The sequence below is a fragment of the Cupressus sempervirens genome, chromosome 3, assembly GCF_028749045.1.
Source record: "Cupressus sempervirens isolate cs-2001-9-10 chromosome 3, ASM2874904v1, whole genome shotgun sequence".
Classification (NCBI taxonomy): Eukaryota; Viridiplantae; Streptophyta; class Pinopsida; order Cupressales; family Cupressaceae; genus Cupressus; species Cupressus sempervirens.
In genome coordinates, this window is record NC_143120.1 from 368,190,599 (window position 1) to 368,213,860 (window position 23,262).

At 32.3% G+C, this 23,262-nt stretch overlaps 1 pseudogene; it reads left to right on the top strand.

The window, feature by feature from the left end:
• Positions 1 to 5,841: 5,841 nt before the first annotated feature.
• Positions 5,842 to 21,341, top strand: LOC149566519 (4-hydroxy-3-methylbut-2-en-1-yl diphosphate synthase (ferredoxin), chloroplastic-like; annotated as a pseudogene).
• Positions 21,342 to 23,262: the final 1,921 nt, after the last annotated feature.

Consider the following 23,262-nt stretch of genomic DNA (forward strand, 5'->3'; position numbering starts at 1 on the left):
GAATTATGAAATTTGAATATTTCTTCCTAATAATCAATTTTGGTCAAACTTATGATCTAAATAAACTCATTCTAGCTAATTTATATATGTTTTCACACTTTTCTAATTAGAAATGTTTATTAAATATATGTTTTATAATATTTTTTGTCCAATTACTAAAGAAATAAAATTATTTTAGAAAATTGATATTTCAATAACTGTTATGCTTTTTAATAATATATAAAAATTATTTTATAGAGCTCAAAGTTAAGAATATTATCATATAGAGTTTATAATATTTAACTTAGATATGGAATATTGCAACTAAAAATTACTAGAGTTACCTATTTTAACACTCGAGAGAATGTTCATTTTTAGATAGAAAGAAATAGTAGACCCTATCAAAAAAATTGAAAAATTATATTTCATTCTACAATAAAGATTCCTCTTCCAATATATATATATAGGTTAGAATAGATCCATTTTGAAACATTTGGTAGGAGATGAAAATTATCAATTTCAGTTGAGTTGAAATTTGAATTGTTATAAAAGAGAAAATATAGGAAAAAGCCAATTTTTATTTTTGATTGATCTATATATATATATATATATATATATATGTCACTTATAACATAATAGTAGATAAAAGGGACAAAGGTTTATTTCCATATTGTTTTTTTTTGGGAACTAAACATTTTTCAAACTGTTTCAAACATTTTTCAAAGGTTTATTTCCATATTTTCAACATTTTTTAGAAACTAAACAATCATCCTCAAGAATTGGGAAAATATATCAATTCTTATTCCAAATAATCATAAAAAATAAAATTCATAAAATTCATACATTTATACACATTTCATTAGTTTACCTCATTTTAAAAATTTAAATAATAATACAAGTTCTTTGTTATTGAGGTTGAATAGTTATCCTTTTATTAGCATTTTGTTTTATAAAATGGTGAAACAGGGTTATTCTTTACCCTTCAACTTATTGTCATTCTTTTCACATTGCCTGACCATAATAAGTTTCTATATATTTTTTCCTAGATACTCTTGAGTAGCCTAAAATAATAGATAGGGATAAAAAATAGATCGGAATCCCTTGCAACGAATCATTAATAAGTTGGAGTTTCCTAGAATTGTTGAGAAGCTTACCTTTCCAAGCCACAAGTTTCTTCTGCATTCCTTCAAACATAGAATTCCAAAATGGTGCATGACTTCTTTCAAAGTGAGGTGGATACCAACTTATATATTAGGAAGGGAAGCTCCTTGATAGTTAAGTTTAGTAGTTATGCATTTTTCAAGGTCCATTTCTATGTCAAAGAAATACAACTTGCTCTTTTGATAATTTATGTGCTAGCCAGAAACCTCCACATATTGATTCAAAATATTCTTCTAAGGTTTTTCTTCCTCTTAAAAAATTGTCACACCAAATTGTTGCAAAACCTCTAGTGGCAAAGTAGTAGCCGATTTAACTCCCATAATCTTCCCTTGACCAGACATAGCTTGGAGGTTCCTATCCAAAACCTCCACAATCATGATAAATAAGTATGGTCGTAAGGGATCATCTTGTTGAAGCCCATTTGTAGAATTAAAGAATCTCCTTGAGGGATCCATTGGTTAAGACCACAAATCAGACCGAGTTGATAATAGCCTCAACTAACCTAATTATCCTCTTTCCAATGCTAAGTTGAGCTATAATTCTCAATAGAAACTCACTTCTAACTTTATCATAAGATTTTAAAATATCCAATTTCAATGTCATACCTAGATTTCCACTTTTTCTATGTAACACAAAACCTCATTTATGGTTATGATTACATCAAGAATTTGGAAATAGGGGACAATAACATTCTAAGTAGGCCTAATAGCTTTGTCAAGGAAAGATTTAATGTAATTTAGAATGACTTTTGATAAGATATTGTAAATAGTATTAGACAAATAATTGGTCTTAATTGTTTTGATTGGGTAGGTTCACCTATCTTTAGGACTAGCACAACATAAGTTTAATTTGATTCCTTGAAAATTCTACCTATCCTTATAAAGTTACCAACCACATGCACCAAATCATACTTGATACATTTTCCCAAAATTCCTAGAAGAGGGTAGGGATAAACTATCTAGACATGGTTCTTTATACGCTCCCATAGAAAAGACCACCTCCTTAACTTCTTCTTTTGAAACCTTTCTATTCATTTCTTGGTTCATCCTATCATTGATCACTATATTGATATCACTAAGAGAAACTTCTTTAGTATTAGGGTTCTGCCTAACTAGGGCAAGGTTATATATTCCCTACAAAAACTATGTGGCCCAAGCCTCAATATCTTCCTCCTTAGCAAGTTCAAAATTTTTACCATCAAAGAGATTAGTAATGGTTTTACACTTCTTGTGTTTAAAACCTACCTATGGAAGAATGTAGTATTCCTATACCCATGAGTCAACCATTGAACTCAAGATCTTTTCTTCCAAAAAACCTTCTCTCTTCCAAAAGTCAATTTTCTCTTTCCCTACCATTCATGCTCTTTCTCATGAGTAGCTAAAGAGAGATCCCTCTTTTATATTCTATCCTGAATCCCTTAAATTTCTCATCAATTTCTTTCTTTATCTTGAAAATATGACCAAAGAAAGACTTATTCCATCCCAATACCTCTCTTCTAATATTATTTATCTTTGTAGCTATTTGAAACATAGTAGTACATTGGACGCTAATTAACAGACTCCCTAAATTGAGGGTGGGAGTGCCACATGATCTTATATCTTAAGAGTTTCTTTCTAAAGGACCTAAAATCATTCTAATTGAATAAAATCATTGAATGATTGGTGAAAATCCTTGAGAAAGCCTAAAGAGATGTTTTAAGGGGAGGATGTTCCAATCAATTGAGATGAGTACTCTATCCAACCTCACTTGAATCAAGTTAAATGATCTAGCCAATTGTTAGACCATGTGAAGGGGACCCCTTGAAGGTCTATATCTATTAGATCATTCCTTTTAAGAAACTCATCTAGATAATACATACCTTCATATAAATCATCTAACCTACCAACTTATCCAAAGGATATAAAAGGGTATTCAAATCCACCATATAGATGATTTTGGATCCACTATAACTATCCATACTTAAAGAGGCCTCCTTGGAGACCTAAAATCTCCCCCCCAAAGTATTAGAAGAATAACAATTAAATAGAACCCACTTACTAACCTTATGAAAAAAGGAAACTATGAAGAAATGGGGATGGATAAGGATCTCATCACTATACAGATTTTTATGATTCCACATAGTTGCAATCCCTCCTGAGGTACCTATTGCTTTGCTATAAGCATAAAATCCTTACCATATATATCTCATTGTGAAATAAAAATTCTTCTAATTCATCTTAGCTTTTTGTATGACATCAATATCAACCTTGTGGTCAAAAATCATTTTCCTCGAGGAAAATTGTTTCTGAGGCTTGTTGTGGCCTCTCATATTCCAAGTGATGGTTTCTTATCTTTCTGGATATCCTCCAAAGTCCATTTAGTCCCATGAGGTATCTCATAGGATGTCACCTTCATTCTTTGCATCATTTGCATTGGTTTTCTAGTTCTTTGCTTCAAGAAACTAGTACATTTTTGCAAATACGTGATTGTGTGACTAAAAGTTTTAGTCACATCATTAAAACTTTTAGTCATGTGACTCAAATTGATCACACATCAATATTTTTTTAATAATTTATAGGCATAGGTGACTAAATACATCATTAATTTGTTCACTAGGTAAAATAACAAGATCAACCAAATAGAAATGAGTAAATAAACTACCAAATAAATGACTAAATAAATGATTAGATAATTAGTCAATAATAACTAGTAAGTTAAACACAAACAACTACACACACTACCAAATAAATGACTACATAAGTGATAAGATAATTAGTCATTTTTTCTTTCTCTAAGGTTTATTTATTAATAGATTAGGTTAATTTTATTTTCATAACTCATTCATGAAACTTGTACCATCTTTTTCTCATACTAATAATCATTTTACAATATTTATATGATATCATTATGACCTTATTTTTTAACAACACTCACCTTTTACACTCTCTATATGAATCCTTATCTCAATAAACCCTTCAAGGATAATCACAAATAACTTATACTTCCATCAATAAGGTTCCTAGCTTATTTTCATTAAGTTCCCTATCTATACAAGTCATTAGTTCATTTAAGGACCTAGAATATTTAAGATTCATAGCCAATCAATATCTCAACATTTATTTGATCCAAAGAATAATAACATTTAATATTCAATATTGTTCCTTTAGGTATAAAGTACACTTTCTTTATTATTGGTATCTTTTCTCTTAGATCAAATAAATTAAATTGGCCTAATCTCATTATCATATGTAAGAAAATGACTAATCACAATCAAACATCCCTTAAGTATGTCTAAAATAAATAAACTATGACATTGTAAATGTGTCATATTTTCTATTATTTAGCAAGATTGTATGCACACAATTATAAATCTATGTGAGTCATGCTATAGCCAAATGAAATTATCAAGTCTACATAATTATAGAAGAATTTTTTTTTTCCAAAATAAAGATCTAATTCATATTCATTAAATTTGATAGAAATAATTTAAAAATAATAATTTAATTATGAAAAGAAAAACTATTATATTTTTTCCAAATATTACAAAATATCTTTACATTAAATTTTGTATATTACTCATTTATTAAATTTATAATATACATTTTATAATTAAGTAAATTTTAAAATTGATTGGCTATTATAAATTTTAGGATCCAAATTAATAGTCGATCTTTAACATTCAATGTCTTTTTGCCTCCTTCATTCCCCATCCTCTGCCTTTGTTAGTGAAATTGATGGTAGCACATTTGGAAGCCATGGGTGGAGGGGACATTCTTCATAGGATTGGTAGAGCTAGGGTGGTTTCTAAGTATGCTACACAAATAATGAGGATTTTATCATCAAATAAGATCGTTATGGTGGTTAGGAATTTGCAAGAGATGAGCATGTATTTTAGGCCTACCCATATGCAGCTTTGATGACCATCTCCATGTTCATGGTCATCTCATCTTCACAATGATGGTGACTCAACAAGAAGTGTTTGAAGCTACATCGAATTCACATGATGCCATTAAACAACAAGTTCTCTTGACCCTCCTCCCATTTCATTCATTAGGGCTTTAGAGTTTGTGTGTTATGTGCAACGAGCATTTAAAAAAAATTCAAAATGGCTTGTATTAGCATGATGAATCCTTTTTTGGGCATTTAGATTGTATTACAAGGTATTCCAAATATAGAAATTTGTTCCAATTTGTCCATTATGAAGCCTAATGGCCTTGTATTCCTATTGCAGAAGATTGTTTACAAGGATACTCCTTTTTAGTGCCCCCATTGTTGTAAATGCAACCTAAATACAATCATGTTACTATGCTATTACCCTTTTTATGGGTTAATTATCTTGTTATCTAGTTACAACTAAGGATTCCTTTTCTTTCTTGGTAAAGTGCTCATATGGCACTGGATGCTTGAACAAACTCTATGGTAGAGGTGTATTTAGCTGTAAAGAATCTATAATGAACTTAAGAACTTAGTTTTAGTTCTTTTAATTTTTAGATTTATAAAAGAGGATCTAGTCTAAATATTGTGTTGAAGCTGATAAGTAATTCTTTAATCCTAAAATTTAAAAGCACAATAATAATAATTATTATGTTTAGGTGTTCTTTTTGCAACCAAAATCAGAATTAGATCTCCAATTTGAGTACACAAAACTCAATACTCAATACTCCTTGGGGATAAATTAGTCCAACACTTCTTGGTGTTACAAATTTTGTGACAACTTCTATTATGAGTGGATTCTTTGTAAAGCTAGATGCTACTTTTGATGACTATATTGCCAATGCTTTTCCTCTTTTTGTTGGCTTTGTCACCATTCTCATAGTTTCTGAGGTATGTTACTAGAAGCGTTATTTGAAAATGCATTAGCTCATTTCATAAAATTATACTACAATGTAAAAAAAATGATTTGATCAATGTAAGAATGTTACATTTTAGTTGTCTTATTTTTGGCTGATTAATTTGGCACCAAACTTTTGTCAAAGTTTTTCTGCACCTCATTCTTATATGATCTTTTATAGAAAAGAAATGGTGTTCAAAGGCATAGTAAGATTGAAAACAAGTTGGTTAATAATTAAGGAAAGTTGATATGGATTTTCAGTTGGCTTCTTTTCATGCAATAGTTTGATGTATCTGTCTAAGAGTCATCTTTTTGTTTTGAGTGAGAAGAACCAAATTTCAGCATCATTATGTTTTCTAGTAGATTCTTTCTAATTTTTTCCCTTAACATCTATCTAACCTTATGCAAAAAATAATATGAAGCATATATTTCAATAGTTTCTTATAAATCTATTTAGAATCATATTGCGGATCTAATTGATACTCATCCTAGTGAGAATAAGTTTTAATTATAGAATTCAAAATGAAATTAGAAAATTGAGCAAGACATAACTTGGATATTCAGAGGCTTTAGTGGTAGGTTTCCCAATTTAGCTTTTCTATCTTATGAAGAGCTCTAAATACAACTATATAGAAGTTGATACTCATATATTAAACTCAAATAATAATAATATAGACACATGGTCTGATTTTTTACTATTGGATCATTGTTTGTAGGCCTAAGTCTCTCGCATGAGCCTATAAACCAAATCTCAATCAATTATAGGTTATTTCTAGGGAAGTAATGATAGGTAAAGAAACCTAAATATGATTGGAAAAAATTATAAATCTAAATGCATGTTTGGTAGATTGAGAGTCTAATTGCACAAAAACATTTTTTTGTAAGAGAACATTTCATTCTTTGAAAGAAGTCAATAGAAAAGCACAAAAAAAATATTGCTCAAGAATTTCTACCTATTGAGTGTAAAATGATAAGAATATTTAACATTAATACAAATAAAATTTTACTACATATTTCTTATATTATGATAGCTATTTGTGTGTTGTTTGCAACACTTCTTCATAGTGTAAACAGTTTCTTTCTAAGGGTCCTTTTGTATGGCATAGTAGGGAATCAAATCCCTTGTTCTTCAGCTTTTTTAACACTTTATTCAGTTTATTATAGAAAAATATGTTAGGATTTTAATTAAAACTATCTAAAACCTTTGTTCAAGAAACCCCAAGATATATAAAATATAGTTTCCTTCAAGACCCATGTGTAACAAGACCCAAAATTAGGAATGGTGATGAGGCTCTATGCATATTGCATGCCACAAAATCTTAGGAAATATCTTAATATCTTAGGAAGTGGACTTGGGTCTAAGGAAGTCTAGTGGGTTGATTAATTGCAAGAGAAAGTAGGTGAAATGTCAAGAAAACTAGTTAGATAGTTTAACAAAGTTATAATACCCACTGGGGGATTGCATGTTATAAATGAAGGAATGGGTATGTGAAAGGCCTAAAGATACCTAATATGACTTAGGGTGTTTGGGAAATAGTGTTTAAAGAAGATAAGGGTTTTTATAACAAAGAATTCTAAATATAAGTGCTGAAGTAATAGGACTGTGGGATGTCAACAACAGAGTTAGGAAATGATGAATGCTTAAGAAAATAGTCACTTTGGATTGGGATAAGTGGGAATAGAGAATGGGGATAGAGAATGGCCTTAAGTATATTTGGGAGAGTAGGTGCTTTCGTGAACTATTAGGTGGAAGAGTGATATAAATCTTAGAAAAAGGAGTGAACAATAAAACATGATTTTAGCAACCTAGTTTTTGTCATTAAATATTTTCTAACCTATGATGTAGTGAGGATGTGGAGTGATAGAGATGAACTCATATGTCATATACACAAGGATTGATTTTGCAACTTCTCTAAAACAACTCCTAGATTCCAACTAACAATGTTTGTTGATGTTGTGCAACTATTAATAAACTTCACTGTAAAATGAGCAATCTTGATGTAAGGATGAAATTGGTTTAGCAAACTCAAAGCTCCCCATGTAATTGGCATATTTAGTAATGTTTTTAAAACTCCCCCACTTTTGATGGTTTTGGTACTAATAAAAGGATTGAGAGAGATAGTAGGCCACTCTCTCCATGGTAGATTGAGTTGGAGAAACCTATTTTTTTAATATTGCAAGAATGATCTTGACAAGATCATGATGTCTCTCTGAGATTGCATTAGTACATATAGTGAGAAGATGTATAAGCCTTATTCCCCTATACTAATTTGAATTAGTACCATTACCATTGTTGCATGGAAATAAGATTGCCCAATCATATCCAACACACACTTGTTAAGAGAGAGCTTCATTTGGATTGAAGCAAGTAATATATTATAAGTAAATTGATATACACATATATAAGCTAGAATTCAAATTATATATATATATATATATATATATGGGTATGTGCAAGATCATGGTGTGCCAAAAAGTGGTAATCCAAAAAATATGTAGTTTTGAAATGCCTCAAAGCATTTCAAAATCTATTCAAACCTTTTTCCCACCAATCTTGATACCTAACCAAAATATTAATACCTTTATAAGGCCTAGTATTTCTTTAGATACCAACCCTACATGGTCAACTTTAAAATGTCCCAAAAACATGTTTTTGGCCTGTTCTTGTGTGTTTTTTACTTCAAACATGTGCCTAATGACTTTCTTTTTACCCAAATTAGATGAAATTAAAATGGTTTCTTAAGAATGTTCTTATCTTTTAATAAATGTAATGTCTGTCAAATTATGAGTTTAGTAAGTAATTGTTATTTATTTTCTAATGGAGTTATGCATAAAGCATTGGTTGACACATTTATTGGAAAAAATATAAATTTCAAACTATAAAACATTTATGAAATCCAAAAGATGTGTCACATTATATACCTCTTCTACTATAATGAAAATAAAAGAAAATTTAAATTTTGTAATGTTTTGAATTAGTTAAGGTGGTTAGACACAAGAGAGCTCTTTTATTCAGAAAATACTATAGTAGAAAATTCATAATTATTTATTTATTTGGAATAAATATACCCCAAAATATGTGTCCAATCTGGTCATGAGTCTACTTCTTATATATATAATCTTATCAAAAATTATTATCATTTGATTTTGATAAAGGTGGTCAAACATATGCCTACTTCTTATTTTTGTCTTGAAATTTTTGTGAATTTCCTACATTTTTTTTGAAATTGTACGTCAAGTTGACACAACCCTAATTTTCTAATTTTTCATTACCACTTAAGGGCATAGTTTGGTTGACCATGATTATGTACATACCCATATATCCCATTGAATGAATTTATTATCAATATATTACTATTAGACTAATAGCAAATCTATCTATAATTAAATATTATACTATATTTAGCTATGAAGAAACTCAATAGTATCAAGACATGAATTCAAGTCATGTTTGATACTATATAACATTACAATGTTATCGATATTGATGAGGCACATTATGTATATGGAAAGAGCATGATAGGTGGTAATCACCATGGGTATTAACATAAACTAAGTATTATGATTACATAGGGTCATGACCGTACTATATCATCTTAAAATGGAAGAGCTTCCATAATAAGAACATTTAGCCCTCTGAGTATGTGATCTGGGGTCATGTCAAGTTCCTTGAATAGGTCTTTGCATAGATCCTCCTATTCTCCATATTCTATTTTTCTCCCCTTGTTTCTAGCCTCTTGTTGACAACTTTCTTTGAGAAACTAAAGGCTGCAACTTTTCGGGTCAATGGAAAATTAGAGGTTCAATGTAAAATTTGACCTTGACCTAGGTCAAGCATGACCTCAACCCTAAACTAGAGTAGAGTTGACCTTAACCTTGACTTCAGTTCCAAATTTCAAGTTCTAGAAGTTTTGGGATGTTGGGCTTCAAAAAGTTTATTTTTCCTACTTCTGGGTCATTTGTTTTGGGTTTCATAATGGTACAGTCTTAAATTGGATTTAATCTTGGTCCACTTCTAGGGGTTAAGGTTAATTGAGGTTTAATTCTCTAATGTTGGCCTCTCTAGAAGTTTTTTCCCTAGATAACTATATAAGGAAACCTTCTTCTCTTATTTTCACATCAACTATCTATCAAGTTTACACCCATGGATGATTAAGTTTTGATTCAATTTTATGAGAATTCAAGTATTCAAGCATCCAATTCATCAAGGAGATCCATTGTTAGCCATTGAAGAATTCAATCTCTATGGAACCTTCTTGGTGAAGATTTCTTCATTCACATTCATTCAAGCCTCTTCTTATCCTAAGATCTATTCATGATTGGTGTTGAAGATCTAATGACATTTATTTGAGATATCCTACAAAATTCTACATTGATTTGGAGCATCCATACTTGTGGATTCAAGGATTTCAACATAAGCAAGGTGAATAGTTCCATTTACTTTGTTTATTCATAGTGCAATTTCAGTTAAATTTCAAGATTGATTTCAAACTGGGGTTTGACCAAGGAAAACCCCCAATCTAAATTAAGAAACCATTTTTCTTGTAGGTACAGGTACAAGAGGATGAACTAAAATATAGATTTGGATACCCTTTTTGGAAAACTTCTAAGATCTGTGAACATAATTTTTGTCGGAGCAGTGTAGGTCAAGGTCAACTTTTTGGGGTAAGATTGTGCCCCACTATCTAGATCAAGGTCAACCTACTCTCTGAAGGACAAAATTTTTCTTGGATTTTCTCTATCTCAATATTTCCAGTCTGGAGCAGGTTGCAAAGTTCCCCAAAAATGTGCACAAAGATTAGAAATCAACATTTCTCATATGCTCCCTACTTTAAGGTTAGTATTTTTATTCTATCCATATTTCTTTCTATTCACCTATGTGGAATAATCCACGTAGGAGTCATGCCCCTATGTAATCATAACCCCTTTTCAATCTTATTTATTGAATGATCTTGACATTTGTTGGATAATAATCAATAATAATGGAAATTATATATCTATAGAAAGCACCTGATATCATATGCAATAGCAGTCATTCTATCAAGTAGCAAGCATTCAATTCTCATTCTTCAACAGTAATCTTCATCATATATATATATATATATATATATATATATATATACACACACACACATATCAATTTATAATCAAATGCAATAGACTTCATTTTGAATATATTTTAGTTAATTATTATTATTGTCTATTCAATAAAGATCATTCATATAATAAGAAAATATACAAGTCTATGACATAAAGGACAATAGAAAATAAAATAAAAAGAGGTCATTTTCTCTATCACTGATCCATATTCCTTAAGAACATTGATGTATTCACACTCTTATTCCCTTCACTCCAATTTTGGGACAACTCATCAAAACACTACTAAGATTCCACACTCACGCCATCTTTTCCATCCTCATTAGAAGACTCCATCCTCGCCCCTTCACATTCATTCAGGATAACATCCATTAAATCTTCTTTAATTGAACAAAGCACAACTATTGTGGAACATGGCAATTCAAAATCAGAGGGAACTAAACAAAAATCTAAGGAAATATCATTATATACCATCAGATCTTTGACTCCACTAGGGCAGTCATAGATCAAAGCAACAGACACCAATTCCTTTTTAGGGAAATCAAGGATCATATCATTAGACACAAATTCAAGAGAAAAAGGGGGTTTTGATGTTGAAGGTGAGGACATGAATTCAACTCCTTCAAATAGAATATCAATCAAGATGATCATTCAAAAGAATACCTCATTTTTGAACATGAAAGTTCTAACCACAAATAAGTAGTAGCTACTTGTAGCTAATCAAAAGAAATTATCTTAAATAAATGTCACCTAACATATGGATCTTATTGCCTTGTAGGTTATATAAATAGCTGATAAGGGAGAAGATCTTGCTTGAATTAGTATCAATGGAAAGAGAGAAGTAGATTCACATTAGGACATATAAAACACCCTTGTTCAAAAAGAGTAGGCCTAAAAACAAGATTTTGATTAATCTTGGAAATTTCGGTAAGATGAGATCTAAAAAATATTTTCAATAGTTTTCCTTTCTTTTTTCTAGAGTGAAAGAACTCTTTTAATATTAATTATGAGTAATCTCAATATAAATTTAAGTTTGTGTGCAACATTTTAATTTCCAACTATGCTTTAAAGGCTAGTTAGGAAACTCGCTAAATGGTCAATTTTTAGTCCTCTCCTTGTACATGGATCCTCAAAATTTTGTGAATGACCTTGAACTGCGCCTTTCTTTTGGAGTGTGGAAATCCATCCTAGGTTTTTAGTTTATGCAATATAGATACTATAGAGGATGTTGCATATACGTCTTCCTATACCAACTAAGCCAAATTTTATCTCCAAAGCCTTGTCAAGTTCTTGTGAAAAATATATTTAACTTTTTTCCTTTCTTTTTCTAGAGTGAAAAACTCTTTTATTATTAATTATTTAGAGTGAATAACTCTGTTGTTAATAATTATTAGTAATCTTAGTATATTTTTAAGTTCATGTGAACTATCTAAATTTCCCAAGGAGGCTTCAATATCCAATTTGGAAACTCCCTAAATAACCTATTTTGGTGCTCTAGTACAAGGATATTCAAAACTTTCTGAACAACCTTGAATTGTACATTTCTATTGGGAAATGGAAACATGTCCTAGGTTTTCTATTTATGCAATAGTGACACATGAAGAGATATTAGATAAACATCTACCTATACCAACTAAGCCAGATTTATCTTCAAATCCATGTCAAAGTTTATGGTCCTCTCCTTGTACATGGATCTATAATTTTTTTTGAATTAACCTAAATTGTGCCTTTTATTGGAAAATGAAAACACATGCTACATATTTTAATTATGAAACATAGCCACTATAGGATATATTACTTGTACCAGTTAAGCCAAAATTTATCTTCAAATCCCTACCAAAGTATCATTATGAATCAATGGGGCTATCATCTCCAATGAACATTATCATCAATGTTGGAATAAATTAATGAATTCTCCCTTTAGAATTAAATAGCCCTCTATTGTCTAAATTATAAATATTTTATTTAGCTTTTCTACATTTACTTGTCCAAGGCTTTCAGAAACTAAAATATAAGGGACTCTTTGATTATTAGGAATTTTTTTTAGGATAGTTTTGATTAGTATTTTTTTGTTAGACAGTTTTTGACTTGTTTTGAAGAAATTAATCGAGAGTTATTTTTCCCATATCCTATCCAATGGAGCTGCATAGTGGGAGATCAATCTTTGGAAGTAAACTATTCTATTACATTTCTTTATAATGCTATGACATGAAAGAATAACTTGTTTGTGGATGATTATGATTTTCATGAGTGACATGTTAAAAAAAAATGAAATAGATATATAATATCTTTGATAAAACTATTTATTGGTATTAAAAATATTAGAGTACAAACACTTGGCTTTGGTGGGGATAGCCTATGACCTATTCTATGTTTATTGCAACTAAAAGATGCACACAACTTGAGAAGCTAGAATACATTGAGAAGTTAAGATGGATATATGTACTCCATTTCTCCGTCTCTTGTATTTTTTTACAACAATGAGTAACAAGTGTAGTTTAAGAGATTTTCTTGATATGGGTTAAAATGTTTGAACTTTGAATATTTTACATATATTGCAAATTTTATTAGGTTTTTATTCCTCTAGTAGAAAAATGCAAGAAACATGGAAGGGTGATCCACATTGGCACAAACCATGGAATTCTTCCTTATTGGATCATGAGTTACTATGGTGATTCTCTTAGGGAAATAGTAAATTCATTTGTTATTTGTATTTCTATTAAGTTAGGCATATAGATTGTATGTTTAAGTAAATTTTATTTTACTCTACTAGAAAATTCTTTTATGTTCATAAGTAATGTTAGTTACATTTTTGTCAACATACTAATGTTCATTGTCTTAAAATAGGTGGAATCAACATTTGGCTTTGCACACTTTTTTTGGAAGCTGGATTTCCACCACTTTGTCTTCTTAATGAAAGCAAGAAACCCAGTAATTATGGTCCATGCATACCATTTTCTTGTTTCAGAGATGAATGTTCTACGATGGGATTATCCATTGCATTTGGAGGTTACTAAAGTTGGTGAAGGTGAAGTTGGGAAAATGAAATCTATGATTCACATTACAACACTTTTACAGGTTTCTTCCAATGATTCTCTTCCTCATTTCTATGTCGAGATATCACAATTTTTTCTATACCTTATCATTATATATGCTGACACTTTTCAATTTTATATATAAGATGATCTAGGTGATACAATTCAAGTTTCCATGATGGAAGCTCAAGAGGAGAGAGATCCATGTAGAAGACATGTGAATCTTGGAATGCAAGCTGCCAAGTCAAGAAAGGGGTGCATGTATGGTATTGATGTTGTTTTGAATCATCATTTTACTTTTAAATTTATTATTGATATTTTAAAAGCTATTCTTTTGATAGGCTCCTTTTAAGGAGAAGCACCACCACTACTTTGATTTCCAAAGGAGAACAAACCAACTTCCCATATAGAAGGAAGTGTATTACATTTTATTCTTATAGGATTTCTTTTTCTAGAATCTTTTTACTTCTCTTTTCCCATTTGTTTTATAATTCTACTCAGCCAATGTCTCAATAGAAGGAATTTAGTTTTGTGTCATTAAGTTCTATAATTCTTATTTCTATTCATTTAAAACCTTGACACTTGATCTAGGAGTCTCAAATTGTAAAAGTGAGCTTTTCTTGATGTCAATACTTTTTTAAGAAAAGAGTACATTATATTTCTATATCTCTTTCTATAGATAATTTTCATGATTATCATTAATCAAATTCATGTGACATGTACAAGGTGATGAGGTAGATTACAAGGGTTTTTTGGATTGAGATGGTTCAGTTTTAATGTTTGTCACTCTTGATCAGTTGAAGGTGAAACTTTGGAATAATTTTTCATTCTATTCAATGATAGTTTCTATAATGTCTCTATCATTCCAAATAGTTGGTGAGGTGTAAGATTTCATTTGATTATTCTTAACTTCCTAGTACATAAAATGTGAATATCTTAGCTTTGACTCTTTGTTATGATAGTATGTTTTGTCTGATAAATAAGATTTGTTTGTCTTTTTATCTTTTATTGTTGTTTCCTGAGTTCTTGTACAAGCCACTTGCAACAAAGGTCATCATTAACATGCCTTTTGAGGTGTGGCCCTAATAGTCATTATCCATGTGATGTGTCAAAATGTCATCACTATTGTAAAATATAATATTATAGCATTGATATATAACTTTATGTCTTCTAGGATCTTGCAATAGTGGACTCAATCATGCTGAGGGAGCTTCCCCCTATGGGTAATAGTGAAGTTGATGCAGGAGCATCCAAAGGTATAAGGGCAATCCTGTGTCACCCAAAAAAATGTACTTAGACTTAGTTTTTGTTTCATGTGTTTTCATTTTTGGATACCCATTTGGGTCAAATAAAGGTTCCAACTCTCACAGTTCAACTATCAATGTGCTAGAAAATCCTAAAAAAATAGGAGCATGCAATTGGGCCATCATTTTGGTAACCTAGAAGGTGTGAATTGGCCAGATGAATGTAATTGTGATTTAGAGCATTCCAGAAAAAGAACCAGGTCAAAAGGCCCCACGGTTTGAAAGTTATTGAAATTTTTTGAGTTTTGGAGACCTCCTAAGAATGCTTCAAAGTTAGGTTAGGGGCATTAAATGACCTCTAAAAGGGCCAAAAAATGGGGGACGAGCAAAGCTATCCATAGGGCTATAGAGCACTTTGAGAGCTTTTCGAAAATGTAAACGGTTCGTCAATCAAAGCTACGGTTCAAAAGTTATGCCTCTCGAAAGTTCGGTTACCATTTCTGGATTCTTCTAGATTTGTGCCGACTTCTAACGTAGCTTCTGGAACCTTCTATTTGGTTGATGGATGCCTACTAGCACTTTCTAGAATGTACTCCTAGTCCTTAACCCTTCGAGGTCTATTTAAGGAGATTTCTAGCATTATAAAAGGCAGTTCGGAGTGGGGTTTGAGAGGAGGTACTGAAAGGAGAAATTATCTCCATATTTATGCTATCGTAAGCCCTTAGGGCATGTTATGAAGTTTATTTTATTTGTACTATTTGTACTAGCTTATTTTCTCAGTTAATATAATTTCCCTTTTCTGTTGTGTCCATTCTGTGAGGCATACCAACGTTGAAGAGGCATACCAGTTTGCCCTACGAGTTGAAGAGAAGCTAAATAAAAGGTTTGAAGGAAGACAAAGAGGGTGCGTTCAAGGAGGAAGGGGAAGTAGTAGGTCATCTGGAGGCCGTAATGAAACCCAAAAGAAAAATGAAGATGAGGGTACTAGCAGGAACTAGAGGAATGAGGGTTTCAACCACTTCCATGACCAAGACTTTGGAAATCAGAGAGGAAGAGGTAGAGGACATGGACAAGGAAGAGGAGGCTTTCATGGTACCTATTTCCATTGCAATGAAGAAGGTCATCGTGCCTTTGAATGCCCTCAACAAAAAGGAAGGACAGATAGGAGAGATGAGGGCCAAGCTAGGCTTGCTCATGTGGATGAGGATGCAGAATCATCATAGTCAGAAGATGCAGAAAGAGGAGAGACCTTGGTAAATGAAAGAGTCCTACTACGTGGTGAGATTGAACAAGGACAACAGAGGAGTTTGTTCTGTACCAGATGCAAGTGTGAGGATAAATGTTGTGACGTGATCATTGATGGTGGTAGCATTGATAACTTGGTATCAGAAGAGATGGTCTCTAAGCTGAAGCTCAAGAGGGAGAAACATCCCTAGCCCTATCAGATTGCTTGGGTAAAAGATGATCATAAGATCCTAGTAAGTGAACAATGTTTAGTGAAATTCAAAATTGGGAGTTACCATGATGAAGTTCTCTGTGATGTTATTTTGATGGATGTTTGCCATCTATTGTTGGGTAGACCATGGCAGTTTGATAGACATGTAGTGCATAATGGACATGCAATAAAACATACTCTCTGACAAAGGATGGAGTTTGCCACAAATTGAAGCCCATGAAAAAGGAAGCTGAAAAGGTATGTAGCAGTGCTAGGATTTGTCTTGTTGATGGAAGGAAGTTTTTAGATGGCATGAAACATTAGTATATGTGCTATGCTTTGATTCCTAGGAAAGATAAAGAAGGTAGTAGTGAAATACCACTTGAAGTTTTAGATTTACTAGGGGAGTTTGGAGATATTATCTCTGATAATGTTCCAGATGGATTGCCACCAATAAGGCAAATCAGTCATCAGATAGATCTGATTCCAGGAACTAGTTTGCCTAACAAGGCTGCTCACAGGATGACTCCTACTGAAATAGAGGAGCTAAATAGATAGGTTCAGGAGCTGTTGAGGAAGGGCTTGATTCGAGAGAGCCTGAGTCCGTGTGTAGTACTTGCAGTACTTGCACCAAAGAAGGATGGAGAGTGGAGGATGTGTACAAATTCTCGAGCTATAAATAGAATAACCATCAAGTATCGATTTCCTTTGCCAAGGATGGATGACCTTATGGACTACTTGAGTGGAGCTCAATACTTCACAAAGATAGATCTCAAGAGTGGCTATCATTAGATACAGATTCAAGAAGGAGATGAGTGGAAAATAGCCTTCAAGAACAAGGAGGGTCTTTATGAGTGGTTAGTCATGCCCTTTGGATTGACGAACGTCCCAAGCACCTTCATGCGGCTCATGAATGAGGTACTTAAGAAGTTCTTGGGAAAATTTGTTATTGTTTATTTGGATGATATTTTAATTTTCAGCAAGACTTTGGAAGAACATTTATTGCATATTCGTAGTGTCCTTGAAAGGCTAAGGGAAGAGAAACTATTAATTAATCTGAAGAAGTGTATCTTTGCAGAAAGGGAGTTAGTCTATTTGGGGTTTGTTATATCACCTGAAGGTCTCAAAATGGATCCAAAGAAGGTAAAAGCCATCTTGGAATGGCCTACTCCAAGGTCTGCTACTGAGGTAAGATCATTTCATGGTCTGGTTAGCTTTTACAGGAAGTTTATTAGGAATTTCAATGGCATATGTGAACCCCTAACTGATACAATAAGAGGGGATAGAAAAGAATTCAAATGGACTACAGCAGCTACGAGAAGTTTTGAATTGCTGAAGAAGAAGGTGACAGAACAGCCTATGTTAGCACTTCTAGATTTTAGAAAGGTTTTTCAGGTGGATTGTGATGTCAGTGGCAGCACTATTGGGGTTGTATTAAGCCAAGAAGGTAAGCCTATTGCATATTTTAGTAAAAAATTGAATGATGCAAAGAAGAAGTATTTTGTTTATGATCAAGAGTTCTATGCAATAGTTCAAGCCTTAAAGAAATGGAGGCATTATTTATTGCCAAAGGAATTTGTTTTTTATACTGATCATTAGGCATTACAGTACCTAAATAACCAAGGTAAATTGAATCAGAGGCATATGAAGTGGGTAGAGTTCCTGCAAAGTTATACATTTGTGTTGAAGCATAGAAGTGGAAAATCTAACAGGGTTGCAGATGCACTAAGTAGGAGATAGTCATTGCTTACAGTAATGCAGGTTGAAGTAGTTGGGTTTGATGAACTCAAGAATTTGTACCCCAAGGATCTTGATTTTCCTGAAGCATGGAAAGCTTGTAAAGAACCTGTTGTTATAGATAGAACCAAGTCGTTAGACAATTTGATTCAGGATGACATGTTGTTCAAGGGTAGTCAATTGTGCATTCCAAGAAGTTCCATGAGGGAAAATCTGATTAAGGAGAAACATAGTGGAGGGATGGCAAGACATTTTGGTCGAGATAAGACCATTGCCATTCTTAGAGAACTATTATTTTTGGCCTCAAATTTCATAGGATGTGAAGAAGTTTCTACAGAGTTTCCAGGTTTGTCAATTTGCCAAGGGGTTTAGTCATAATACTGGCCTATCTCAGCCATTGCCTATTCCATCAAGGCCATGGGAGGACATAAGTATGGATTTTTTTCTTGGATTGCCAAGGACACAAAGGGGTAATGACTTAGTATTCGTGGTGGTTGATAGGTTCTCCAAAATGGCACATTTCATTCCATGCCACAAAACTCATGATGTTGTCCATATTGTAGACTTGTTTTTCAAAGAGGTGGTAAGACTACATGGTCTTCCAAGGAGTATAGTTTCTAACAGAGATACTAAATTTTTGGGGTATTTCTGGAGGACATTGTGGAAAAAGTTAAGAACTGACTTGAAATTCAGTACCACGCATCACCCACAAACTGATGGCCAAACAAAAGTGGTAAATAGAAGTTTGGGCAATTTGCTGAGATGTTTAGTTGGGGATAAGCCCAAAGGAAGGGATTTGATTCTACCACAGGCAGAGTTTTCTTATAATAACTCTATAAATAGGAGTACTAGAAAATCACCATTCCAAATTGTATATGGGAGTAGCCCAAGGACTGCACCAGAGCTGAGGAAGATAGAACAAGGGGAGAGGACAAGTGTTGAAGCTGAGGAATTTGCTGAACATATCAAGCGTCTACATGAGGAGGTTCAAGCACACATTACCAAGATGAATCAAGAGTATAAAGCTAGGGCTGATCAAAGGAGAAGACACAAGGAATTCCAAGTAGGAGATTTAGTCATGGTGCACTTACAAAAAGAAAGATTTCTAGCCAGTACTTACAACAAGCTGAAAATGAAGAAATTTGGCCCCTGCAAAATTTTGAAGAAACATGACTTAGGAAATGCATATGAAGTGGAGCTGCCAGATGGTATTCACATTTCTCCCATTTTCAACATTACAGATTTAACAGAGTATCATGATGATGGTGCAGATGAGGAGCTGGTGTTAGAGCCATGTCCAATTCCTGCTTCTAAGAAGGAGGAGATAGAAGGCATTCTAGATCATTGTGTGGGTAGGATTACCAGAAATAGGCAATATGAAGAGTATTTGGACAAATGGAAAGGATGTCCGATCGAGGACTCAACTTGGATTTCAGCAGCTAAGGTTTCCCATTTGGGAGTTCCTCTACCATTCATAAAGTGATAGGGTCACTTTTCAATCTACCCTAGGTGTCTGATGTAGGAGCATCCAGAGGTATAAGGGCAATCCTATGTCACCCAAAAAAATGTACTTAGACTTAGTTTTTGTTTCATGTGTTTTCATTTTTGGATACCCATTTGGGTCAAATAAAGGTTCCAACTCTCATAGTTCAACTATCAGTGTGCTAAAAAATCCTGAAAAAATAGGAGCATGCAATTGGGCCATCATTTTGGTAACCTAGAAGGTGTGAATTGGCTAGATGAATGTAATTATGATTTAGATCATTCCAAAAAAAGAACCAAGTCAAAAGGCCCCACGGTTTGAAAGTTATTGTAGTTTTTCAAGTTTTGGAGACCTCCTAAGAATGCTTCAAAGTCAGGTTAGGGGCTTTAAATGACCTTGAAAAGGGCCAAAAAATGGGGGACAAGTAAAGCTGTCCATAGGGCTATAGAGAACTTTGAGAGCTTTCCAAAAATGTAAACGATTCATCAATCAGAGCTACGGTTCAAAAGTTATGCCTACCGGAAGTTCGATTACCGTTTCTAGATTCTTCTACATTTGCGCCGACTTCTAATGCAGCTTCTGGAACCTGCTATTTGGTCGATGGATGCCTACTAGAACTTTCTAGAATGTACTCCTAGTCCTTAACCCTCTGGGGTCTATTTAAGGAGATTTTTGGCATTGTAAAAGGCAGTTCAGAGTGGAGTTTGAGAGGAGGTACTGAAAGGAGAAATTATCTCCAGATTTATGCTATTGTAAGCCCTTAAGGCATGTTCCAAAGTTTATTTTCCCTGTACTATTTGTACTAGCTTATTTTCTCAGTTAATATAATTTCCCTTTTCTATTGTGTCCATTCTGTTCTTGGGTTGTGTTACCATCAGAAGTAGTTTGTCCTTTCAAATTTTTCATTATGTACAAAAATGGTAGAGATGCATATTGATTCTATTTCAGTAATTGTTTTACTATCATGTTTTTGTAACTTATTAGATTCGATGGATTTTACTTTTCATGAACATTTGGATAAGTTAAATGAAGACACATATCTATGGTTTCTTTACTTATGTTCAACACTTTTGTGGGTGTAGAGATTTATAGTTAAAAGACTAGTGGATATAAGTATGGGAGTTTGGGTACCTTTGTTAGAACAACTTACCAAACCTTTGGTGCATGCTATAGTCTATAATACTTTGAGAGCCATTTTCACATGGATGTAGGTACCCTCTTAGCTATTACTCTTCAAGGAGATGAAGCATATGAGGACTTTGATCTTATCAAGAGTGTGGGTCCTATAATGCTTCTCATAAATCTTCTCAATAAAGAGGAGATGGTGAATAGTGTCCACATTATTCTATGTAATGGTTAGAGAAAATTTCATGTCATTAATTGATTTTATTGCCAATTTTATATTAGAAATTATTGATTATTGATAAGTACAATATTTTGTTCATCAGTGCTAGTAGTGTTGCAAGTTACCAGTTACCCTATCATGTTGAGCATTTGTTTTTCCTTATTCTTCTCATTTGTCTATGTCAACATCACTAGATTGCTTGGATTAAGATATCTTTATAGTTTTCTTTGTAACCTTTAGACATTAATGCAAATAATTTTCAAATAATGTTACTAAGAGTTAAGTGATTTGTTCAAGTTGATGTCCTAATTAATAGTTAATTCTTTAGTGATGGGCTTATTTATGGATTTCTTACCACTTGGTTCTAGCTTTTCTCAATATTCTCTTTGTAGTACATATAAGTGACATTTAGTTTCTTTTTAGTTTTTTGTATCATTTCTCAAACATTCTTGATATTTAAAAATTAGAAACTAGGACATGTCAAAGGAGTGAAATTATGGTTTGGTAGCTTTATTGAGATGCAATTGAGAATTTCAAATTTGTTTAATATCATTTGTTATTTTAACAATAATTACTTAGTGTTCTTTTGTGTAATAGGTGTGCAAATGCATCCACTGTCTGGAAGAATTCATGACCCTAGAAGGAAGAAAGTAGCAATCTCGTCCTTGCATAAAATGCTCTTAATTTTTTGACAAATTTAATTGGCTTGAGCTCTACTATTATCAAATATCTAACTATTTGGATTATTGTTGTCTTCTTTACATGTATTATTACAATAAGGTTACAAAACTTTCCATGTTGACAATTCTAGATGATCTAAAGGTTTGTATAGCTATTTTATTTCGTCTGCAAAAAATTCAAGTATAACTCTTCCCTCATATTTTATTTTTGTAGAATAATATAGAAAGTTTTGACGATGAAAAATGATGATGCCATGCTTAATTGATTTCTCCTATGAGAAGGAATTTTCTATACTTGGCTACTATTGCCTGAGTATAGAATTTTTCATTGTGAGCTACTAAATAATTTATTAGTTAGGTTTTAAATTTGATTTTGGCTATTTTTGAATATGATTATTCATGTTATAGGAATTATCCTATGTTGATTTCCCAAATAATCCAAAGAAGAAAAGGATTTCAACAATATTTTCAATAATGTTTAGAGCACATGTTTTCTCAAGATGTTCTTTATTTGCAAACCTTAGTGCAACACAAATACACACACTCAATGGTGGCACTTGGTATTACCCTCACAGAAGTGGTTAATAGAGATATGATATACATGCCTTATGGATTACCATTTTCTCAATTGAAAAGAAATCATAATTAACTCAAAACTAACTCGTAACCTATCTTTTCTTATGCCCCAGATGGAAAAAAAATTACATGAGTAGAAATTATAGCCTAAGAATAGGATTTCTCATTAAAATGTGAAAATTAAGTTCCTAAAATGTTCTTCTTAGATACACAACACCCTATGAACAAAAATACAAGAAGCTTCAATAATTACCAATTTATTAGTTTGCTTCAACATTAAATAAAAATGGAGTCAATATCTACTCCCTTCCTTGAAAAAATATGGTAGATGAGAAGGGTATCACCTTATGGAACTCTACCATTCTTTGTTTTACAATTCAATTATATGTTTTATTTACAACTCCATTTTATAAAGAATATAGTAGCATTATTGGTTATGAAAAAATGTCTTGTGAGAGCAAGAGGTATAACTGTTAAGCATGATCATCATGTGTGAAGACTTCACATATACCACATGTGTCCGCTATCTAGGTAATTCATCAGGCTTATTAATTTTTCAAAATCAATCTTGTGTGAGCTTATAAACAAATTGAAATTAATATACATGACACTCGATAAAATTAAATGAGAAAAGTTTTAAGTTCTAAGTATATTTGTAAGAAGCTATGAAAGGAAATTTT